Below are 6,646 nucleotides of genomic sequence, written 5' to 3' on the forward strand. Positions count from 1 at the left end.
ATTAAGTACTACAGTATACCATCTAAGAAACACAAAATAACTCCCCAGAAGCTACCCTTATGTCTATTCTGTCATCCTCTTCCACATCCGCTTGTCTCTAAGATATGGAGGAGGGGGTTGGTTGAAGAGTGAGATACACGGGCCACAGCACAGAGCCAGCTCCACCTTCAGCATGCTACTTGGGCTTTCAGTACTAGCAAGCATACAGGAGAATACAGCACTACATACATGTCTACTACATCCAGTGACGTTTCCTCATCTTCTCCATTAGGACCAGACCGCCATGACTACTACTTTCAGCCATATCTTCTCTCTGCTGAGTTTGCCACACAGACGTCTTAGATTCAACACTTTTCCATCCTCCTCCCCACCCAGGTGCATCAACAGTGTTATCCTGCTGTCACCCCCAAATAATGTGCCCGCTCTGCCCTCCAAATAGTATGCTTCAGAAAAAGTGTCCCCCAGTAATAATAATGTCCTCTATAGTGCCCCAATTTTTCTGGCTTCTACAATAAAAATGCCCCATCTCTCTCCTCATATAGTTCCCCTAGTAATAATAATGTCCCTATAGTGCCCCCAGTATTAATAATGCCTCAATACAGTGGCCCCAGTAGTAATACATTCTATAGCGCCACCAACAATAATAATATACTTCCACCAGCAATAATATTGAACCCCTATTATTCCTCCAGTGATGTCCACCACAGTACCAGTGCTACTATCTGTGAGGTAGACCACAGGCATCTTCTGAGAGAGTTTGTATGGGGGATACCATTGTACAGTAGGGACACCCTCAGGAAAATGGAGGGGATATGTCTTTAGCCTACATCATTGCAGACATCACTATATGAGGAGGCATTCCTCATACTAGGGGAGTGGAAGCGGTGGAGTTCTTCCTAAGTATAAGAGGTACTCACCTCTGTGAGCATATTGATCTCCTGATCCAACTTTTGCTGTTGGTTTTGACACCTAATTTATTTAATTTTTGGGGCCCAGGTCTTCCACAAGCTGAGGGGTACCGCTATGGGGAGCTACTGCACCCCAAGTTATATAAGTCTATTTTTGGACTGGTGGGAGGACACAAGAGTCTTTGTGGACCGGCATGATACCTCATAAGTCAGGCTTCACTGATGATGTCCTGATTTTCTGGAAGGGTATGAGAGGATTAATAGGAATTTGTCTGTGAACAAAATGAAGATGGCCTTTTTTTACTTATGACATCAATGAAATAGAAAGTTGTTTTCTGGACACAAAAATTGTCAATCAGAAAATCAGCGGACTCTCCATGTCCTTATTTCGTAAACTGATGGCTACAAACAGCCTCTTTATATGGGAAAGTGCACATGATTCCTCTTAAACAAGGTATTTCAACAGGGCGGTGTCCAATGGTAAGATGAAACTTTAAGGTCATGCACATCTTTGAAGAGGAGGCCAAAAACTTGAGGGACAAATTTAAAGCCTGGGGCTACACAGATATAGTTTTGAGTAAGGCATAAAAAAGAGCGAGATTGTGACAGAAGGGACCTCTGAGGTCTCCAACCATGTGAGGAAGAAAAATTGTGGGACTTTTGACCCATTGTCATCCCGAAAAATTAAGAGACTTTTGAGTATATTACAGTGTGATAAAGATCTGACAGATGTTCTTCCCTGTAGCCCTCTCATCACATAAAGGAGAGTTAGAAACTTGAGAGACAGACTAACCCACAGCCACTTTACTGAACCAAGGGTTGACACCTAGTTGGGAAACCATCCAAGAAGCACATACAGGTGTGGCCTGCGAGAATATACAAAGAACTATCGCCTTTACAACAGAACACTGGTCACACATGACTTCATAAATTGTGGCACTAGAGGTGTTGGGCAACATGCGCATGCCCACTGGACTAATGGACTACGTGGGCAAAACAAAGACGTGAGTTCAGTATTGGTATAAGGAAACATCAATGACATTGTTTATGGAAGAGATACCCCAGTGACTGAACACACAAAGGTGGTGACACTTGAAAAATTCAGTTTGCAGGTTTTGAATGAATAAAGTATTCTATTAGGAAGAGGTCCTGGGACAAAGGATACTCCAAAAAGAAGTGCACTGGATCTTTAGGATTTACTCAAAAATGGGTGTTGCGTCTGTTTTCAGAACCATAGAAGCCGTCATTTTCAAGTCCACAGCCTCATTAGTATTCACTTCAGCCCGACCCACTGGATATGGGTTGGGCTGTCCCCTAGCACAAAGCCTTTGACAGCACCATGACTAGATTTACAACTCATTGTTGGGATTTGAACCCCAGACTTTTTATATAACAGACACTGAAAAATGAAAAAAATAGCACACCGCTTACCAAAATCATGCAAAAATATATCTTTATGGACCAACATCTAAAACCAACACGAAAAAGTACTGACTTCCTAACCTACATGGACGTGCCCAGCTGTGGTCATATATACAGGTGAAACTCGAAAAATTTGAATATCGTGCAAAAGTGAATTTATTTAAGTGATGCAACTTAAAAGGTGAAACTAATATATGAGATAGACTCAGATGCAAAGCGAGATATTTCAAGCCTTTATTTGTTATAATTTGGATGATTTATGGCTTACAGCTTATGAAAACCCCCAAAATCTAAACAAATGTGATTATATGAAATCAATAAAAAAAAGGATGTTAAATAGAAAAATGTAGGACTTCTGCAAAGCATAATCATGCATATGTGCTCAGTACATGGTTTGGGCCTCTCAATGCGGCGTAGCATGGATGCTATCAGCCTATGGCACTGCTGGGGTGTTATGGAAGACCAGGATGCTTCAATAGCGGCCTTCAGCTTTTCTGCATTGTTCGGTCTCATCTTTCTCTTGGCAATGCCCTATAGATTCTCTATGGGGTTCAGGTCAGGCGAGTTTGCTGGCCAATCAAGTCATTGAACCAGGTTTTGGTACTTTTGGCAGTGTGGGCAGGTGCCAAGTCCTGCTGGAAAATGAAGTCACCATCTCCATAAAGCCGTCTGCGGAAGGAAGCATTAAGTGCTCCAGAATCTCCTGGTAGAAGGCTACATTGACTCTGGACCAGCACAAGCATCTTGCATTGTGTACCTCTCCATTCTTCCTCCAGGCTCTGGGTTCTTGGTTTGCAAATGAGATGCAAAAGTTGCTCTTATCAAAAAAGAGGACTTTGGACCACTGAGCAACAGATCAGTTCTTTTTTTCTTTAGCCCAGGTAAGACGCTTCTGACGTTGTTTGTTGTTCAGGAGAGGCTTGACAAGAGGAATACGACAGTTGAAGCCCATGTCCAGGATCCGTCTACGTGTGGTGGCTCTTGATGCACTAACTCCAGCCTCAGTCCACTCCTTGTGAGAGTCCCCAACACTTTTGAATGGCCTTTTCCTGACAATCCTCTCCAGGCTGTTGTCATCCCTGCTGCTTGTGCACCTTTTGTCTTCCACACTTGTCCCTTCCACATAACTTTCTATTGACGTGCTTTGATACGGCACTTTGGGAACATTCAACTTTTGCAATTACCTTTTGAGGTTTTCCCCCCTTATGGCGGTGTCAGTGACGGTTTTCTGCACCACTGTCCGGTCACCAGTCTTTCCCACGATTGTGATTCCTACTGAACCAGACTGAGAAACAACTTAAAGGCTCAGGAACCCTTTGCTCAGGGGGTATGGATTAATTCGGGTACTTTCACACTTGCGTCAGGATTGCAGCAGGCAGTTCCGTCTCCGGAACTGCCTGCCAGATCCGGCAATCCGGAAGCAAACTGATGGCAATTGTCAGACGTCTGACAAATGCATTGAAATACCTGATCCGTCTTTCCGGTGTCATCCTGAAAAACGGATCCGGTATTTAATTTATTTTTTTACAGTTTTTAAGGTCTGCGCATGCACGGACCGGAAGAACGAATCCGTCAATGCGGCAATTTTAATTGATACGTTTCAATGGAATTCCGGCAAGTGTTCAGGATTTTTGGCCGGAGAGAAAAATGCAGCACGCTGCGGTATTTTCTCCGGCCCAAAAATGTAAGAGGGACTGAACTGATGCATCCTGAACGGAATGCTCTCCATTCAGAATGCATTAGGGTACTTTCACACTTGCGGCAGAGTATTCCGGCAGGCAGTACAGTCGCCGGAACTGCCTGCCGGATCCGTCAAAACTTATGCAAACTGATGGCATTTGTCAGTCGGATCAAGATCCTGATCCGTCTGACAAATGCATTCAAATGCCGGATCCGTCTCTCCGGTGTCATCTGGAAAAACGTATCCGGCATTTATTTTTTTTAACATTTTTGCGGTCTGAGCATGCGCAGACCGCAATGCCGGATACGTTTTACAGGAACACTCGGGGCTGGCATTAATGCAAGTCAATGGGGAAAAATGCTGGATTAGGCAAGTGTTAAGGAATTTTGGACGGAGAAAAACCGTACCGTGCTGCAGTATCACTTCCGTCCTGAAAAGTCAAAAAGACTGAACTGAAGACATCCTGATGCATCCTGAACGGATCGCTCTCCAGTCAGAATCATTAGGATAAAACTGATCAGTTCTTTTCCAGTATAGAGCCCCTAGGACGGAACTCAGTACCGGAAAAGAAAAACACTAGTGTGAAAGTACCACTTTGAGCCTAGAATATTGAACCTTTTCACAATATTCAAATTTTCTGAGATTGTGACTTTGGGGTTTCATAAGCTGAAGGCCATAATCATCCAAATTATAACAAAGGCTTGAAATATCTCGCTCTGCGTGTAATGAGTCTCATATATTAGTTTCACCTTTTAAGTTGCATCACTGAAATAAATGAACTTTTGCACGATATTATACATTTTCGAGTTTCACCTGTAGATATGACCACATCTGGGCACGTCCATGTAGGTTAGGAAGTCAGTACCTTTCGTGTTGGTTTTAGATGTTGGCCCATGAAGATATATATTTTTGCAATTTTTTTCATTTTTCAGTGTCTGGTATATAAAAAGTCTGGGGTTCAAATCCCAACAATGGGTCGTAACTCTAGTCATGGTGCTGTAGAAGTCTTTGTGCTGTTTCACCTGTAAATAGACAAAGCAAGTAAAAATCGTAGAAATGAAACACCATCAAACCACAATGTGATGTACAAGTTGTGCTCATAAGTTTACAAACCCTTGAAGAATTTATGATTTCGTAACCATTATACAGAGAATATGAAACTTTTCTCTCACTCATGGTTAGTGGTCGGCTGAAGCCATTTATTGTCAAACAACTGTGTTTACTCTTTTGGAATCCTAATCAGGCTTGGACTGGCCCACCGGGGAATTCCCCGGTGGGCCCCTAGTCTCCCACCTCCTGCACAAGTGACTTACTGCACTACATACATATATTCAATGTACAGCACCTCAACCAGCCTACGGTGGACCCCAGGTACCCCAGTCCGACACTGATCATAATCACAACACAAACTACCCAAATCACCCTGATCAAAAGTTTACATACCCTGGTGATTTGGCCTGAAAACATGCACACGACTTGTTACAATGGCTATTATAATGGCTGTAATTAGTGGGGGTGTATAAAAGCTCAATGACTTTCTTGATCCTTGCATCTTTCATCCCGCGCTGCACTTATGTTGTTTGGATTCTAAGTCATGGGGAAAGCAAAAGATTTTGGGAGGAGGCTTAGGATGTTGGAGTTCTCCGATAGCTGCACTCTTCTTTGAATGGCACTGCGATGCTGACAGTGGTCATGGTAAACAGGATCACCTGCTCTGACTAGTTGACCTACTCCCCCACCGCCTACATCGGGCCTCCTATCTGAGGAGGGCAGGTGGAGCTCATTCTCCTCCTATTCAAAACGGATTGGATGAAGGATAAGCTAGGCGTCCCCGCCCCTCTCTGACATGGACAGGGGTGATTGGCCTGCACAATTAGGGTGGGGTTAACTTGGACATAAAAAGGCACACAGCAGAGCTGACCACACCATAAGTCAGATGCCTCCAGACTGCACACCATGTAGCCTGCTCTCTCTCATAACAGTTGGGACAGGAAAGCGTAGGGATAGGTTCCAATCTATTGGGCAGTCTTTCTGAGGATGTTACTCAGTATACACTGCAGGGTGCAATTAGGGACAGCAGTACTGGAGTGTGATGATGGTCACTTGTAGGTGGTGGTTGACTTTTAACCCCATATTAAGCCTGCTATGAGCAGTACCTGGGGGCACAGTATATTGGTGGGAGATGTCTCTTAACCCCGGAGATAGAGCCCTCAATAAGAGTATCCTTTACAGTTGACCTGCACTGGGGGAGATTAGGTGGACGGGACACTAATCACCACACTGGTGGACCCATTCTACATATAGTAGCTGTTAACGTAATTAACACTGGCAGCGTCAGATTGTTACCTACCTGGCCAGCGCTCGGCCTGCTGGGAATCATCCTGGTAGCGTCTGTAGCCAGTCTAACCCTGGTGCAAATCACTTCCAGATATAGCGCTATACAGTGCCCGCATAACTCCTAGATATAGCGCTATACAGTGCCCACATAACTCCCAGATATAGCGCTATACAGTGCCCACATAACTCCCAGATATAGTGCTATACAGTGCCCACATAACTCCCAGATATAGTGCTATACAGTGCCCACATAACTCCCAGATATAGCTCTATACAGTGCCCACATAACTCCCAGATA

Source organism: Bufo gargarizans, chromosome 11 (assembly GCF_014858855.1).
Source record: "Bufo gargarizans isolate SCDJY-AF-19 chromosome 11, ASM1485885v1, whole genome shotgun sequence".
Lineage (NCBI taxonomy): Eukaryota > Metazoa > Chordata > Amphibia > Anura > Bufonidae > Bufo > Bufo gargarizans.